Source organism: Periplaneta americana, chromosome 11 (genome assembly GCF_040183065.1).
Source record: "Periplaneta americana isolate PAMFEO1 chromosome 11, P.americana_PAMFEO1_priV1, whole genome shotgun sequence".
NCBI lineage: Eukaryota > Metazoa > Arthropoda > Insecta > Blattodea > Blattidae > Periplaneta > Periplaneta americana.
The window spans coordinates 109738164-109757508 of NC_091127.1; the positions used below are offsets into that span (position 1 = coordinate 109738164).

At 37.5% G+C, this 19345-nt stretch overlaps 1 protein-coding gene across 2 annotated transcripts in view; it reads right to left on the minus strand.

Annotated features, from left to right (window-relative positions):
• Positions 1 to 19345, minus strand: part of kat-60L1 (katanin p60-like 1) — a 216707-nt gene that overhangs the window by 172631 nt on the left and 24731 nt on the right. The gene's annotated exons all lie outside the window — the stretch shown is intronic.

Below are 19345 nucleotides of genomic sequence, written 5' to 3' on the forward strand. Positions count from 1 at the left end.
TTCCTCTCTCAAAGTGAGAGTTCTATGACTATAGATATCCATGAAAACTGGCAGAGAGAATAGAATGAGACGGAGACTGGAGGTACACTGGCGGAGTGGAACAAGGTCTTCACCTCTAGTACTTTTAGTACTTAATCTAATACTTCTTAAAACTTTTTAGTACGCTAGAACCTACTTAAGAAAATCTAGTACTTCCTTTAATTATTCTTACAATCCCACCAAATACAATATCCTGCCTTCAGATGCCCTTATACACCCTGGCAGAATGTTTCCATGTGGTGCACGCTGTTTCGGTAATCCAATCACATGAGGCCAAGCAGTTCAGTAACCAGTTTCCCACGCACAGTGGCACAGTTATTGCGTCTTGTAACTGACGGCCGGGTTCATAGTCTTTTTTTTGTTATCTCATTACATGTGAAAATTATGGATAGTGAATTGAATTACATAGAATGGACTATTAAAATACATGAAAATATAAATTCAAGATTCAGTTACAAATAAGTTACTGTTTATTATTTGACAGGTTTTTTATTTTATTTGTAGTTGTGAACCTGTGTCGATATTTGAATAATACAGAGTGGACAGCTAAAACTGGCGATTTAGAGTCTAAATTCTGATGGAGTTACAGAAAGTTCCTACTTTTAATATTTCACATTTTATATAACACGCCGGTACAAAAGCAATTATGGAGAAGTGGGAAGAGAAGCAGTAAATTCAAATAGGCCTACTGCATAATAAACGAAATAATGGGAAAACCTATACGTAAAATTGGGAGAAAATGAATCTAGTACTTTTCTCCCAGATCTAGTACTTTTTTCCCCTTGAAGTTTGGAACCTTTTATTTTCATTGTGGAGACCCTCGAGTTGAACGGAGGTTAGAGCGTACGAAGAAAGCAGAACGAAGAATGAGATTCAGCCATAGTAGCGGAGTAGCAGAGATTGAAAGGTGGGAAGCAGGAAGAGATGCACTGATAAAGAGGCTTGGCATGAAGAGAGAATGTGTAAGAATACAGCAAATATCGAAAGAAGGATGGATAGGCAAAAACAAAACAAAAAAATATAAACAAACTTGTGTAAACTTTGAAGAATAACAGTTTCATTAATATACTAGTAGAGTTAAAAAGCAACCGAACATGTATGTAAAACTTTGTTGCAGATGACATGTAAACATTTTCACAACACCGCCTTCTACGTACGCTCCCTGGGCAGTGACACACTTCTGCCAGCGTCAGTACCATTTTCGAAACACACTTGCAGCCCACCTTTGGTCACTTCCCGCAGAGCGCGCGTCGCATGAATTTTCACCTCTTCGGCTGACGCAAACCGCTGTCCCTTGAGTAGGGATTTGACCTTTCTAAATAGATAGGAATCTGCTGGAGCAAGATCTGGAGAATATGGTGTCTGTGGAAGGACAGGTATTTTGTGTTGTGCGAGGAATTCGCTCACCAAGAGCGACCGATGTGCTAGGTAATCTCATGATGAAGAACTCAACGCTGTCCTTGTCACAAATTGGGTCTGTTTCATCGAACTGCATCACAAAGACGTCGAAAAATTGCAACATGCGTCTCTTTACTGACAGTTCGACCCTCAGGAATAAACTCGAAATGTACGAGACCCTGGATATCGAAGAACACTTCAAGCATTACTTTTTCCTTTGATCGGTCGGCACACTGAGTCTGTACGCCTGGAAAGTAGGCCACATACCACACGGACAAGGCAGAGAAGTTGCCTACAGAGCATGGGGTTGCCACCCGAAGTTCGGGATTTTCTGACTCTACTAGTGTATAATCATGAATTGATGGTCATTTGCTCATTCACAAATCTAAATTATTTTTCAATTTTCATTTATGGTATTTTATTAATATTTGTTATTTCTGACCTATTACTTTCTTTCTTTTATACAAACATTTAAGAGGCAAAGATGATGGTGTACAATATAAAATAGATCAATGCCATGGCAACGTATTATACAGGGAATATCTTTTAACTGTCCCGGAGAGTTGCCGCTTCCCGCTCCCAGGCGACTTTGTGACTAACACGCTGATGACGCAGTTCCCGGTTAGCGGCCTCAATGCTGCCGTAAGCTGGAGCGGCTGCCGTACGGGGTGGATGCATACTCCAATGCTCTTTAGTTTCTGAGTTGTGCTTAATTATTTGTGTGAAGGTAGTGATTGGTGTGTGAAGTGTTTAGTTCCAGTGCCATTTTCATTACGTGAACGTGTGTATATTTATAATACTTATATAAAATACAGAAAATCTTGTGCGAAAACGCGACGAAAGTTCAGACAGAAATTTCCAAACAGACCCGTACCTTGAGTAAAAACAATAAAAAAAATTGAAAGAAACAGGTTTAATAAATGATCGCAAAAGACTACATAAGAGATGAAATAGAGTCAATCAGTTCTGCTGAATTTGTGAAGTTAATAATAATTTTATAAGAAGGTGTCCGCAATGTGTAGTAGTCAATGGGGGACATTTTGAACATAAATGAGCTGGGTAAGTACAAATAACTGTACATTACTTGCGTGCCAGGCGAACAGCGGGTGCATGCATAGCGGGAGACAATGTCTCTGCGGCCACTAGCGGGAAATTCCAACTCCGGGACAGTTGAAAGATATTCCCTGTATTTTAATGCTGGAGCTTCAAAAAATTGTGACGTAGATTATGAAAATTTGAGTAAAATGAGATGTGCACGGACAGACCGCGAGCTTTCAGCCGACTACTTGTTGAAGCAGCAAGTCCACGAAGTCAGCCTGCGATTTCAACGGTCACTTCACAGTTCGAAGACGAGACAATGAACTTCATTATAAATACATACTGCGGAAAACTACCATCGGTTGCAATGTCAAACACACCTGTAAGAGTATTTGGGATGCTCTACATGCTAAGTGTATGGGTGAGAAAATGGAGCTTCAATGGAAGGAAATAGCGGATCAATTCTACAGGGAAACGAACTTTCCAAATTTCGTAGGTGCTGCTGATGGAAAGAATATACTGTCTGGAGCTGGAGTGTTTGCGATCGGGAATCGAAGAGTACTGGGGTTACGTATCAGTCACACTCAAGGTCTCACTCACTAAACGCAACTATTCACTTATACGTGTAGCGACGGCGCGACCTTGTCAATAAAATATTGCGATCCTGAATGTGTGTGGTTGAAAAGACAAAGACGTATGCCTGTAGTTGGGAGCTACAGAGTTTGCGAGAGGCAGGAATGCGGAAGAAATGAGATAAGAAAACATTAAGCGCCGCCTATGCTCTAACAGTGAATCACAGACATGCAGTTTTTTTTTTACACAAACGTTGGAAAGCCGGAAGAAAATAAATAATTAACATAATAGATCGACAGCACACGTTTAACATAAAATTATCACAGGAAGACAAATTCATAACATTCAAGAAACAATGACAGTGAACTGTATACTGGATTCCGCCTGCGAAACTATTAAATACCTCCCACTTACCTCGACTGGTATTTGGGCTGCCTAAACAAAAAATGAGACTTAAATCAGATACCTTATACAGTACAGAGAGATTACGCTCAGAATTTTGAAGGAAAATCTATCAAATTGTACTCTTATGTTCTCCCACAAAATTGTCTTTTGGAAGACACAATACAACGCCACACCAATCCAAATTTTCACTTCAAAACATAATTGGTCAAATCAAGATTCTTAGCAAAAATATCAAGTTGCAGAAGTGCATACAGTGAATTGAGTCAGAACAAGGTCAACACCTGGTGAAAATCTACCATAAGCGAATAGCCAATCTCGTGGACTATAAATTTATAAAGTAAATCGTTGAATTTTATGAGCAACTGCTATATTTTCACCACTTTAACACTGAAAAATATAACGATCACGACCAGATTGCTATAAAAACTGCTGAAACTCATTTGGACGCAAAGAAATATATCTGGTGAAAATAGAAGGACCTAATAAAATAACCGATTCCAACTTAACGCTGAACTTGATTGCAAACAGCTCAGCGAGTTTAAGGATTCTTGTTTTTTTTTTTTTTTTAGCTTTTTTTTTTAGGAGGAACTGAAATATTCTCAGGCATACCTCTTATTCAGCACTGTAGTAAAGAGTTATCGCCATTCATAGGGTCTCGAGTTTGAAGGATCGTCGGTTGCTTTACTTTTGGCATTTTTACGTCTTCATGTGTGAGATACAATATACTGACTGCGGCTGCAGTACTTCTATTTGTTCTGCTGCGTTAAATTGGGGAAAGTAAGCAACACACGTGATCAGGAGTAAAGGCTGACGCAACCATAAGGAAAATTCTTGTATGATGTAATCGAATTGCGTAAGCAATCTGCAGTAGGTTCCCAAATATAGAATACGTCCACACCGTAAAAAAGACGGTTTAAAAGGAAACAAAAGGCAAAAAATGCAACATAAAGTAGAATATTATCTAAAACTGACCAATTGATAATATACTGGGTGAACAGTACAGAGCAGAACAGATTTCACGGCCAGCCGAAAATGCGCGCGAAAGTGGGGGACTCAAGGCCGCGCGAGCCGTGGAACTTGTTCTGCTCTATACTGTTCATCCAATACAAGACCGAAGAATTAAAAAAAAAAAATCAAAATAAAAGTAGACTGTATTGGTTCGTGTTGAACGAAACGAATTCATATTGCATCCTGCAATGTCTGTGATGTTTCAGAAAAAAATATATTTTATCAAATTCCGAGCTTCAATTATAATTATTTTTCATATTTCTGGAAATTTTGCACGAAAGACATTTTCTTAAGTATCTGCACACCATCATGATAATTAATAAGCGGCAAGACTTCTCTCTTCAGACATGGTGCTGTGAAATGTTCTACAGATATGACGCGCACAGCTGGTAGTAGTTATTCAGCTCCAGCCCCTGCAATAATCATTCTTTCCGATTAGACTATTTTCATGAATAGTCATGACACAGAGATTGAAACTGCTGCGAGTCCAGTCGCCTGCCCCCCTTCATTACAGCCCCCGCGGGTCCACGAGTTGCGTTCCCTGCCTCTGCAACAATGAATGATTAAAGCTACAGATTTATTTCGCTACCTTTTTCTCCCCTCACAGCGAATACCAGCACTCCCCTTCTCTACTCCAAGAGATTGAAAACACTCTTGGGGTTCCTTCCAGAACTCATTCCCCTGCTATGTTCATCCTGCTCTGTCATAGCTCACGTCCGAAATTCTTTACCCGATATTTTAATTTCTTAGAGTAATCATGTTACACATACATGTATAATATGTACAGTTACAGAAAAATGCCCCGCTTGAATTGGTTTCAAATTCAAACGTATTGCGCATGTTCAGTGCTCCAAAGCAGTGGTACACACGACATCGTTTTGGCAGTTCTTGAAATTCATTTTACTTCCAATGTTCTCGTAACCCGAAAAGGCATTTGAAAAGATGCAATGGAAATGTATCTGTTCTTAATAGTGTGTGAGCCAAATTTCCCCTTACCTTCCATTTATTCTCAATTTCATATATATCATACCGTGTGACACAGAAGTCGGGTGACAAATGGGAAACATTACTCTTATTGGAAATACTATTGTATACAGTGTGTTCACTACCGCAAATGTTTAAAATGTGGTCCATTTACTTTAAGACAGTGCCTCACTCGATCCTGAAATTCTTATGTCACGCTTGCAGGTGGGATATGCAAATCAGACAAGACTCACGCCCGTAACTGCCTGCCGTCAGGATTGGGTTCCGGTGAAGCTACAAAGCAAGTTAACTTTTAAGACTGAACCCATTCAGCCCGGGTTTTATAAGTTCAATACAGGCGGGACCCAAGAAAGCCTGCCTGTTTGTTCGTATTATAAGGTAGAGTGACTTGCATTCACGGAAGCCAGTCTGCGCTGGTTAAGATGAGACAGTACTAGTTTGAAAGCAAAGTTCGTTGGCTATTTAGTCACTTCAAAAAAATCTTCATTTTTTGGTCCAACACGGCAGAAAATTCTTGATTAAAGAAATATAGTTTTACAATTTATTGCACTACAGAATTTCACAAAATAATAAGATAAATATTATACATTTCATTTTTCTGCAAAGTATACTGACTCAAGAAATAACAGCAGATAGGCCATAATTCTTGATTAAAGAAACAGTTTCACAATTTATTGCGCTACAGAATTTCATAAAATAATGAGATAAATATTATACATTTCATTTTTATACAAAGTTTATGTGACTCAAGAAATAACGACAGAATTCTTGATTAAAGAAACACAGTTTTACGATTTACTGCGCTACAGAATTCATAAAATAAGAAGACAATAATATTATACATTTCATATTCCTGCAAACTCAAAATAGTAGCATTTCGTAACTTGTGACTAGTTGAGCGGAGAGGAGAGGAGAGGAGAGGAGAGGAGAGGAGAGGAGAGGAGAGGAGAGGAGAGGAGAGGAGAGGAGAGGAGAGGAGAGGAGAGGAGAGATGTTGAAAAGATACTGGTAACAGTTATTATGAATATCAACAATTATTATAGAAAAATATTTCAGTTTAACTTTTTCCTTATCAACAATTAAAAGCCTCATGAATACCTGTAAAATGTATAAACGTTTTTCGTTCTTCAGAATATTGATTTGCTATTTAACTTTGAGGCACAGATTTCTTTTTATTTATGAAGCTGAAAGTTTGAAGGGTTTGCATTAAATTTATATTACTACGACGAAAAGGAAAGTGCAAGTAATTTACAACTGTTGGCATTTAATGGAAATTATGTTGACGAGAAATAGTTTTCTTTGTCTTTATTAACGGTACGTTTCAGAAGACAACAAACTAAGTTTTCAGTAATTTGTCTATATCTGTAGGCTTCTTGTCAGGTTTGAATGACTTCGTTGATATTTATCATGCACCTGAAAGCAGCACAGTCTGGTGCAGGTCGGTGAAACACAACAGTCCTTTCGGGTCACTATAGTACTGTTTGATGTCACGTGCAACGACACTGTCTGCTTGTGAGTGAAGGTTGAAGGCAGGCTAGCGATTCCATGCGTTAGCCCGCTCACGAAGGAAAACGGGTATGGGCAGACCTGAAAAAGATTCTGGCGGCCTCTGCTGGACAACATGGCGATCCTTTGTTTACAGTAGTCTATATATTTAGGCTCTGTCTGAAAAATGAGCTGTTTCACATTTGTTTGGTTCAAATTTCTGGACATTTAAAGGACAAAACTAAAATTCTTTCAATAATTTATTATCACAATACACTGCTCTCTTAAATTGGCTGAGCATATGGAGAATTAAATAAATGGCTTTCCCAAAACATGCTATGAAAAGTTTCATATAAAACAATTTTTATATCGGAAAGGAAGCAAAAACGAGGAACAGTTCTGAGGATACCTCACAACAGGCTGAAGCTAGTCAACAAGATACTGTACCTAATATTTAACACGCGAAAGGAGTAAACTGCATATTCAGAAATTATTACTATTATTATTTTAAAAGTTGTTCTATGAAAACTTTAACATCTATTTTGCATTAAATAAAAACATAGGCTAATTAAATTGAGGGGCGTTTTCACAAAACTCGTTATCTACAATTTTTTTTTTTTTTTTTGTTTTTTTTTTTTTTTTTCAAGAGAGCTCTTTTCTAAAATACACAACTGTAGATACCGAGTTTTGAAAAATCTCTTTTATTTCAAGATCAATTCACTGATATACTTACCACCTTTAGCTTAATTCTGATAGCACCACTGGATTCTCCTGACACAAAAACATAAGGATACGCTAAAACCTCAAAAAAAAAAAAAAAAAAAAAAAAAAAAAAAAAAATGTAGATAACGAGTTTTGTGAAAACGCCCCTCAATTTTTTTGTTTTTTAGTTGATACCAAATTTCACGTTAGTCTGTTCTACATTCTACTCTGCACTTTAAGCCAGGAGCCTCAAAGTTAAAAGTGTTCAGAAACACTAAGTAGGCTATATTCTACACCTTGGACCTGGGGCCACACTAAAGCAAAGTGGGAAAACAGAGGCCTCATCACAAAAAAGGTTGAAAAACGCTGATCTAAATTATAACAAAATTTAATGGTTTTGTTACAGTGAACATTTAAAAACAATAATAAAGTGTTAATTATCAATAATTTATTAATGAGTAGTTTATATTACTTTATGTTAACGGAAAACCGTCAGGAAGGACGTAATGTGGCAATTTAATTTGATAACGCAATAAGATTAATAGAATACTAAAGGGAGTAATGTAGTGAATCTATTTAAGTTAATATACTGTATGTATAGAGACAATTTATAGAGGATAAGTGTAGTCATCTCATCCTTCGGATATTTATCATATTAGTTCCTTATACAGTAGTGGAAAAAAAAAACCGGACCAACCCTTGTAGCCGATTTCAGAGCCTTGTTCACTCCAGAGCACGATAGACTGGTAACTAAGACTTTCGTGGTTCGAATCCTTCCTGGGAAGGTAACTTTTTTTTGTTCCTTATTCAAAGTTATTCCCAATACTTTTCGATTGCTGGTAAAATTCATATTCTGGGAATAATAAGTTAATTTAGTAAAATATCGCTGCAATCAAGACGTATTGGGAATAAATTTGATTAAGGAACAAAAAAAATCCTTCCCAGGCAGGATTCGAACCACCAAAGTCTTAGTTACCAGTCTATCGTGCTATGGAGTGAACAAGGCTCTGAAATCGGCTACAAGGGTTGGTCCGGGTTTTCTTGCTACTACTGTACAATATAAGTTAATTTGTGATCTATTTGCCATATTAACTGTAATAAGGTTAATAGCAAACTAATGAAATCAGTTCTATAACCGTTACAATATAATAATAAAGTCCTAGTTGCCTCACAAGTGGAGCCTTTTTGGTATCACTTGCGAGGTTCAGACCTGTCTTCGGACAGTTGACTAAACAACAATAATAAATGTTTAACATCTTTGGAAGTATTTTATGTTAATTTCGTGCAAGTATAATTTTTAAGTGTCTATTCATCAATGAATTCGTAACATTATGGCTATAATAGTGATTTAGTAATCGAAAGGTCCTAGGATCGAATCCTAATATATTCAAAGGTAAGTCATGTATTCCAATTTAATATAAACTAGTTAGTACAGACCGATTATTTAGTCCTGACAGCTCAGCGACGCGAAAGAGGGGAAGTAATAGGAGTAGTGGGGAGAGCTCCGGAGTAGAGATAAGGGCGAGCGGTCGGCAAAGGAATGCAGTACAGTTTAATTGTACACTCTATCGTACGCATGACATCCGATCTCTTCGAAGACAAGCGAGAAACTAACCCATACACCCCTTGGCGTAACTAAATGGACTCGCCTGACCCAGGCGCATATCTCCGGCGACTCTCAGGACTAAATAATCGTACTGTACAGTAGAATAAAGTAGGTCGGGGGAGAATGAGAGAAGTAGAGAAAAATATGGGAGGAAAGAAGTGCAGTGAAGTGTGTAGGGTGAGAATAAAATGGAAGTTAGGGAGAGGTGTATATGCATTTCTGGATTCGCCCATACGTGCTACATGTAATGCCCATCTCAAACGTCTGGATTTAATGTTCCTAATTATGTTAGGTGAAGAATACAACGCGTGACATGTTTACTTACGCATACTTTATCATGGTCATGTTTATGAAACACTCGATAGGGTAATTCACAAATAATTATTTCTCAAAGCAGGTAAGAATAATTGTCAGGAAAAAAACATGCTACGATATTCTGAAATAAGTAGAATATTGTCATGATTGGACTTGTCAGCGTTATGAAGCAGGACCCAGGTTGCGATTTTCATGCCGCTGTATCAACTTGCTCCAGCCAAGTGATCACTTTTTACTTCTATTCTCTTTGGTCATATCCTAACTCAAACATCAAAATTAACAGGCAATAGAAGTTCCTACTTCAAGCTGTTATTGATGCGTCAGTCATTTGTCACTATCACTGATGCGAAGGTATGCTAGCAACGATTGCGAGGAAAGGGAATATCCCATTGTTACGAAACTGGATTCGTATTAATAGAAACTATAGAAACGTATTTCCCTTTTGTGTTCACGTTTCCTCAACAGTCTTCGTTTCATAAATAGTTCTAATTGGACAAATTTGATAAATGTCGAGTAAGCTAAAGCTAAGAATGGCATTTAAATTAGTCTTTCGCATTAAATTTGTAATCACGTACAAAACAGGACTTCAACACAAATTTTCCATCGCCGCAGCCAAAAATAGTCAAAACAGTTAACACATACGTAATTACTACCGAAGACTGAAGCAAGGTATAAATGTGTACACAAACTCAACACAGGTATGTATGTACAGTTACCCTGAAAAAGAATGAGACGATTCTTGGTCGTCGGAAGTTAAAGTTCTACAGCGCTGTTCACTCGATATCGACGTAGGGCTACATAACATGACAAATAGTACAAGAATTGTTACAAGGACTACAACAAGGACAAGGATCAGAATAAGGATCACGAAGAAGACTGCCATTTAAGGCCAGGATTTCACAACATAGCTCGAGTCACAAAATATCATTGCTTCAGTGTACCGAATGGCAAATGCCTGCTAAGGGATCTACATTCTGGACTGCTGCTGTCACTGTCTTGTCTCGTTAGCTCATATAGTAGCGGGCGTGTCGGTTCCACTGTATAACCGAAACGTCTCGTGTTCGATCCCGGGTAAAACTTTTTTTTATTGAGGTGTAATTAATTTGTTCAGAGTTCCTCGACTGTCTAATTTGTCAAAAATATGGAATAATTTATGCCCAATTTCTGGGTCTTACAAGTGGGCTGAACCTCGTCAAAAAAAAAAATAAATCTTACTTGGAAGTTAAAAGTATATTTCCTCAAACAAAAATCATAAGAAACAAAAAGAGACCTGTTAACTTAATATCTTGTCCACATGCCATCAGCTTCTATTACAGCTCTAAGTCGATCCGGCATGGATGTCACGAGATTGTGGAATAAGTTCTGATCCCCGGCGAGATCTTCCCAGGTGTCAACAACTTGATCCCACAATTCGTCTCGATTTCGAGGACGTCGGTGGGCATAGGTGGCTATCCTTCTCTTTTGCAATTCCGCCCATAAATTTTCGATGACATTCAAATCAGGTGACTTCGGAGGACAATTAATGATTTCGATCTCGGGTCACCTTTGAAACCATCTTTGAATGCTTGCAGCATAGTGCACGGGATGGTTATCCTGCTGGAACAGCAATGTTCCTTCGGGAAAGCGTTCTCGGGCGGAGGGAAGGAATATATTTTCTAGAATGTGCTCGTAAGTTCCCGCATTAAACCGGCCAAACGCCAGGTCCATCGTAAGACATCCACCTCTAATACGATATGCTAAAGCGCCTCGATCTTTCACGTCGGTGCACATAGCGCTGGTCATGTCGGAGACCATCCTCACGATAGACACGGACAGGACCTTCGTAATCACTCGAGATGGTTGTTTCGTCGGAGAAAATTACATTTCTCCAATCGAAATCCAGTCGATTGGTAGCGAAGGCAAGATGGTCGACAGCTTGTGCTTCCCCCAATATTTCCATTTGCGCAGCCCTCCGGCTCCTAATACCGCGGTTCCTCAACCTGCTGATCACAGTCTGTGAAGAGCCGGGAAAGTTAGATGCTGCTCTTATTTCGTTAGCGGTCAGAAAGGGGTCCTGTCGAACTGTCTCGAATAAGAAAGCATCCTCTTCCAATGAAGAAATCCTCGAACGCCCAGGAATAGGGCGATTTTCGACCTCCCCTAAATTTTGGTAACGATGAACCCACCAGGAACACCGACCAAACGGCCAGCAGATCTAGCCCCATATCCAGCCTCAACTAGAGCTATAACTCGCTGTCTCATGTCACGTCGGTTCGCCATTACGATGAGAAATGAGGGATGACGATAATACTTTAGTGTAGACAATGACTATTTAACGTGATATAGAATTATTGAAATAACAGGCATCTTGCATAGTAAGAGTTAATAAATCAACCCTAAATTAAATATCTAAATAACAGGATATAACAGGAAGTCCAATTGTTGCGAAACTAATCAAATTAAGTCTAATTACATTAGGTAAACAAACCCCAAGTTATGACACCACATTGCTACAGCTAAATTGTAGGTTATTAACATAAGCATTGAATAGGTCCGTGGTTGTGCGTTGGACGACAAAACCATCATCGAAAGTTCGAATCTTGCGGAGGAATGTAACTTCTTGCTTTTTATAATGTAAATCAGACTTCTAACTACAATAATTCATATTTCTTACACTATTTATTAATATTTATAGCCAACATTGAATTTGTAAAGAAAAGACTTTAGAAATCTCATATGGAATTTGTGATCTGTAGTGACATAAACATAGATTATCTCTCGGAACTTTTGCGTAAAAGTAAATTAAATTCACTCCTTGACACTGGAAACCTTGGTCGCAGAGTCATTTTCCCACAGCAAAGAAGCTGAAGTAGCACAGCCATTGATAAATGTTTTGTACACAAAATTAGACTGAATTCTTATTCGACAAAACCTATAATCAATGGCTTGTCTGAACATGATAAACAAATCCTAAATGTTTCCAATGCCACTGAACAATTTCAAAATATTAATTTAAAAACTAAGAAAATATCGTATATGCTGTAACTGGTGATTATTTACATTTATGTCTACAAAATGAATCTTGGAAAAACATATATGATACTGGTACTACTGATATTAAGAGTAAATGTATTGAATTTTTCACTTAATTTCATAATCACTTCAGTGGATGTTCTCCACTCAGTGTTGTGAAAAAATTCAAAAGTAAAAACATGTAGATAACGCAGGGACTTATCTCATGTATTAAAAAGAAGAATCTATATGTAATGTGTTGCAATGTAATCATCCTCATGTTCTTAAATACTGCAAAAAGTACAGTGTAATTTATCAAAAATTGTGAAACAGGGAAATAGAATATATTTGAATAGAAAAGTACAAAATTCAGATAATACAATTAAACCTATTCGGAATATTATTAAATTTAAACTTGTAGATATCCTAAGAAATAAAATATTTTTTCATTAAAACCAATGATTATAAAGTAGAGGATCCCAAATCTATTGCAAATTCTTTTAACGTATTATAGTAGGGTAAGGTTGCCACCAATGGATCACATAACTTCTTTATGGAATTTAAGAAAAACTATTGAGTCAAATATTATGATTTTAAGTTTCATGAATTCCTGGTATGAAGGACTATCAACTGTATAATAATCAATATCGGAATAGAACTTAAAAAAAAAAAAACAAACAAAAAAAAACAATGAACGGTTTTAATTTTTCGCCTAGCGGTCCATTCATGGAGACCTAGCTCCACCAATGAACCAGTTGGGTTCTATGAATGGACCATCGGGTTTCATGAAAACATTTCTTCCTTAACACACTCTGACTGATGTATATAACAAAATATTTGACATTTGGTTTATTTTAAATGATACAGATGGTTAGATAAACAAATACAATCATATCCAATGCAACTGAATTTTAAAAAAGATCAAAGATGAATAAACCTGCATGTGTTCAGAAATATGGGTTATAAAATGACTGGTTTCACATCTCACAGTGGTAAACAACATGTTGTCACTGTAACTTTAATCATGTAGCAGGCAGTAAATAAATTCTATTTTTACCTTTATGTCTTGGACAGTTTTTCTAAATGCAATTCAAACAAAACATTTTTTTACAATATTTTCACGTCTGTACAGTTCCTTAAATGCAATTCAAACAAAGTTATTTTTTCACATTCTTTTTCATTCCTGCACAGTATTCATGTACCCACTGCCTGCATGTCATGCACTGGATCACGTCCTCCACTGACTGACTTTGGCACATTTCACAATACCAGTCATTATTGGTACTCCGACGAACTTTCTTATCTTCACTTGAAGGATATGTTAATTTTTTTCTTTTCAAACCTGTTGATGATTTGCTTAACTGCTGCTTGTACGGAGAATTTGTCGGTACGAGAGCTTTTTGTGTGCCTTTCTTTCCTCTTGTGCTTGCAACAGTAGTAGCTGCTTTTGCCAAAGGAGATAATTCAGCGAAAGGAACGACCAAATTATAATTAGGCCTAGGTATACTTGTTGTCGGACTACAAGAGTCAGTGAAATTGTTGTCCTTCCCTGGACCTTCGGTTACTTTTATCTGCGTTGCTGCTCCTCCAGCTGATTCATTTCCTGTTGCTTCTGCTCCTGGCACTTTCTCACACATCGGATTGATTGCTGCTGTATTTGTTGATGCTGCTGCTCCTACAGTCGATGTCTTCTGTGCTGATGTCGTTGCTTCTACTGCTGGAATTTTCTCTGTGATTGAACTGGTCGCTACTGTGGTTCTTGATGCTGTTGTTTTTGTTCCTGTTGATGTATCTTTTGCTAGTGGCACTTCCTCGACCACTGGACTGGATTGCAGTACAGTTGAAGTAGAAAAATTATCTTTGAAGATATCTCTGTCTACAGGCCACAATCCAGCACGGGCAAAACCATTAATTGCTGTCACAACAGTAGCTGCTCTCCCATATGCCTTCCCAAATAATTCAGCCACCTGAAGTTTGGTTACCGTTCGTCCTGGATGTAACCTCAACCATTTCTCCATTTCATCAATGTAATAGCAGCTTAATGACTTAAAGAAAGAGACGTCTAAGGGTTGGAGTCTGTGTGTTGTATGGCCTGGAAGGGAAAGTAGTACAACCTTACACTGTCGAGCAAGATCCAGTGCTTCAGGATTTTTAGTGTGTGTTGTATGACTATCCAAGAGAAGTAGTACTTTATGGTCATTCGATGGTTTTACAGTGTCTATAAAATGATGTAAATATTTTACAAACAATTCTTTGTTTATGTAGCCACTATCTGGGTTGAATGCAAACACTGTTCCCGGTGGTGCTCCATCCATTAGTTCATCCTTAGCTCGAGTACGCTTGAATATCAGTATCGGTGGAATATATTGGCCAGCAGCATTGGCACAACAGACAGTAGTAGTAGTCATACCTCTCTCTCCGCTTGCAATGGACCCGACTTGTTGTTTTCCTTTCTTGGCTATTACTTTTCTGGTCCTCTTCTGCACCGTGGAAAGGCCCGTACTATGTACCATGAGTGATCGAGACGCGAGCTTGGAACCCCAGCGGTAAAAGGTGCGCGTTCTAACCACTCGGCCACTGAGTGGACCACAACAAAATATATTTGTGTTTAATTATTAGTTAATAAGCTATATAAGTCAAGATAAAGCTCAAATATACATGTTGTTCATTTATATTAAGGCGTGCCCATGGATGGACCAGTGGTCCATTCATGGAATCACTTAGTGGTCCAATGGTGGAAATAGTGCACGTTTCTACTCTCCGCTTGTGTATGGCAAAGCTGAAAATTCAACAACGTATCTAAATATATCAATGCAAAGCAGATAAATCACACTTCCCAATGAAGTAAGTTGAGCGCTATAAAAACGTGTATCTTCTTGTCGTATGAACTTTAAAATTATGCTCGACACAATATCACAATGTTGAAATAACTTTACGAACACAGCACGTGCGTCTGAACTCTTCTAGAACCTCGTAACTAACATGGCAGCTTCTTTGTACACGGAAGTACTAAATAAACTTACCAGATCGCAGCAATTATCAGAAGGACAAAAGTTACAGAAGTGGTCCAACCGTGGCGCTGGTCCAATGATGGCAACCTTACCCTATATGGTACAGAAATATTATTAACAACTTAAACATTCAAGATTTTGCAAAAGATACTGCAATAGGTTACTTAACAGATGCATTTAAGAATTAGTATTAATATATGTAATTAGTCAATAACTGCAACAGTGCTTTTTCATTCAATCATAACATGAATAAAATTGAATGCACATTAAATGAAACACTATTGCAAACACGTAGATAAAATAGTTAAAATTAACTGAAGGGGTGAGAATGAAATAATCCAAAGTCATACTTTTAACGAAAATTGTTTTGTGCGAGTGCATTTCTTACACATATGGGAAAGCTATTAATAAAATATTATAATAATTACTCAACATATGACTTAGCCTAAGGACTCTAAACCTTTGTAAAAGTTTGTCTATTATTACATATATTTTTTAATTTCATTTTAATTGTTAGTTTTTAATATATATGCATTTACCTTGTATATGTGTGTATAAGTGCATTTATTAGATTAACGTTTATAATATTATAACTTGTAATTTTGTATTGTTTGCGATCATTAACACTTAATCTCAGGACTTTGTAAATCTCTATTTCAACGTTACTTAGCTATTTCAACGTTATTTAGACAAAAAAAAATCGTTGTGTAGACTAAGAATCGAACTCGCACTCTTCTACACAACACGCAGAAGTCTTACCGTCTGAGCTATTGAAACGACATGAAAGCGTTCCTTTCTGTGAGGAGTGTCGATCTAGTCATGAAGGTCCATTGTCGATTTAACTACACGATTTATGTATATATTTATCCTTTATTTACGTAATATTATCATATTTTTTGCAGTTTTTGAAGTGAATTTCAGAACGATGCTAGTAACAAACCAAATAGCCTGAATTTAAGTAACTCATTATTCGTTATCTTGTGTATCGGTGCTCTGGTCTCCAATCATGCGCATTGTCTTACATCTGAGACTTAGGAATATTCAATCGTCTCATCCTTTTCCAGGGAAACTGTACGTACTGATATTCAGTAAATACGTATTAAGTTATTTTAAAGCATAACTGAAGATATTACAATTATTTATTTCAAAATTCGATACATCCGGCATACTTCCGAAGATGTATTCTTCGCGATATGCATTAATTTTAAAGGACGTTTTCTTACGAAATATTATTTGACTGTTGTATTCTATTTCTTCCCGCTTTATAGCGACCCATCTGTGTTCCCAATTTGCTGAAGTCTTTATTTTGAAATTCCTCCACTTTAATTTTCTGTATCTGTCCTCTGTGTTTGCCATACTATCCGTTGGCTTCGAGGTTCCGGATTCCAACCCGGCAGAGGTCGATAAATTTTAAAGGACAATCAAATCATTAGCATAGCTTCTTCCGCGAGTGAAGTAAAGCTGTGAGACCAGTGTCGTAGGCTTACGGCAAGAAAAAGAACCCTGTCTCTGATAGAAATCTCCAAGTAAAATTTGTCGAATATTTTTTTACCGTTTTGAAATTTCGACGCTGAATAAACTCTACAGTTGAAAGCGTCGCGAAAATTTCGATGAGGCGAGTTGGCCCAAGATGGAATTCGATCAAGAAGGTAAAAGAAACACTAGGTTCTTCAGAGATGGTACTTTGACTAAGTAAGCCTAATGGAAACGACATTAAATCTTCTTACCGTCGAGTATTTTATGAGATAGACACGATATTTCGAGGGTTCAGAATGACAAGGTTCTATCTAGTGTTTAGTAAATTTTACAGGAGAGCATTTTAAAAGTTTGGTTGTTAATAAAATCAATGCAGATAAGAACCTTTTCAAATTAACTACATCACGAAAAATAATTGAGATATAACTTATATGGTAGATAGCTGTGAAGTAGCAGATTTCAATGCAACAAAAATCTCAATTTTGCTAAAAATGTGAGACATAACCTTGTCATTCTGAGCCCGCGATTGGTCAAAAGACTAACATATTCTCGGATATTGACCAACTTCAGTTTCTTTCATTGCTTGACTTACAAAACATATTGCATATGTCACCAATGCTTCCCATTAACCTTCAATGCGTTTCGTAATACTATGACGATACTTAAACATGATGCATTTCAAAAATTAACTATAAAATGGACCTATATTTATGTCCAAAGTTCCCAAATAAAACAATTACAAGTTTCAACGGGAGTTTCATACCATGGGACTTTCAGAAGTTTTGCTACAAGAGAAAAAATTAATTTTAACAATTCTTGAATAATTTCAAGGGAAAAATTGTTCCGGGGCCGGGTATCGATCCCGGGACCTCTGGTTGAACGTACCAGCGCTCTTACCAACTGAGCTACCCGGGAACTCCACTCGACACCGTCTCAACTTTTCCCTTTATATCCACACAACTCGCGTGGGCTGACGAAACGCCAGAGACCCACATCGAGTGCACACAATCTCTGTGTGACTTGGAATTGTGGTTTTCTGTTAACGTACACAGTGACGTATATATTATGCAAATCTAGTCTTTCTTACCTGAAAGACTAGATTTTCATAATAGGTCTATATACGTCACTATTAGGCCTTGGCAACATAGGCAGTTAGCTAGAGCGGCAATTTCCAGGGAGCGGCATTTTCTCTCATTTTTTTACAGTGAAATTTGTTTTTAAAACACTTGTCCATAAATCTTTTGTAAAGTTTGTTCTTGAACACCTTGTGGAAGTCTGATATTGTTTTATTATCGCATTGTCGTGGTCGCGGCGAGAGTAAAAGGAAAGTGTGCAGCTGCATAGTTATATTGTAATGTCAATATCACGTTATTATACTACGAAACTACATAAATTTAACTGCTTGTACAGAGTGATTTATATAGAACTGACACATTTCTTTCATTAATTGTTTCAAAACGAATTGTGCTAGCGACAACTTATTATACCTAAAATGTAGAGGAATTTTGGGAGATTATTTACCTCTATAGCAAATGTTGAAAATGTCCTCCATCCTGCATAAGGCACAACTCAACACGTCGTTCCATGTTACTGGCCACTCGTTGGAGGACTCTGTTGTCAATAGCTTGAAATCTCCTGTGTGATGTTGTGCTTCAGATCGTCCAATGTCTGGGGACGTGTGGCGTAAACCCTGTCTTTTAAGTAACCCCATAGAAAGAAGTCCGGCGTTGTTAAATCCGGAGGTCTCGGTGGCCACAGGTTCCTGGAAATTATTCGGTCGGCAAAGAAACTTTTCGCAGCTCTCTGACATATTGAGTAGGTGTACCCTGTCTCCTGCGACAAACGTCTTAATGATTTTTTGGGTGACTGCTCCAGTCGTGCTCTTACGTCAACAACAACCGTGGGAAGCCTAGATGAACGATGCTTGCCCTTTTCACTCACCAGAGATCCAGTTGTTTCCAATTTGTTTACCAGTCCCAGTATTATGTTTCTTTTGGGAAGATTGCGAACACCAAATTCTCTCTGGTATGCCCTTTGAGTAGCTGTAATTGAATTCGTAATCCAGTATTGCTTCACAAGGAAGAGTCGTTGATTTAATGTGTACTGCATTTTCACGTTGACAGAAAATGTCGAAAACAGCTGCCAACAATAGGAATAAAACATAAACATCTGCGCATCTAGTGCTGCCAACAATAGGAATAAAACAAACATCTGCGCATCTAGTGACAAGGAATCGAAACTCCAGAACATTCTGCTTAATTTGGTGCTAAAATTGGGTCAGTGCTGCCAACAATAGGAATAAAACATAAACATC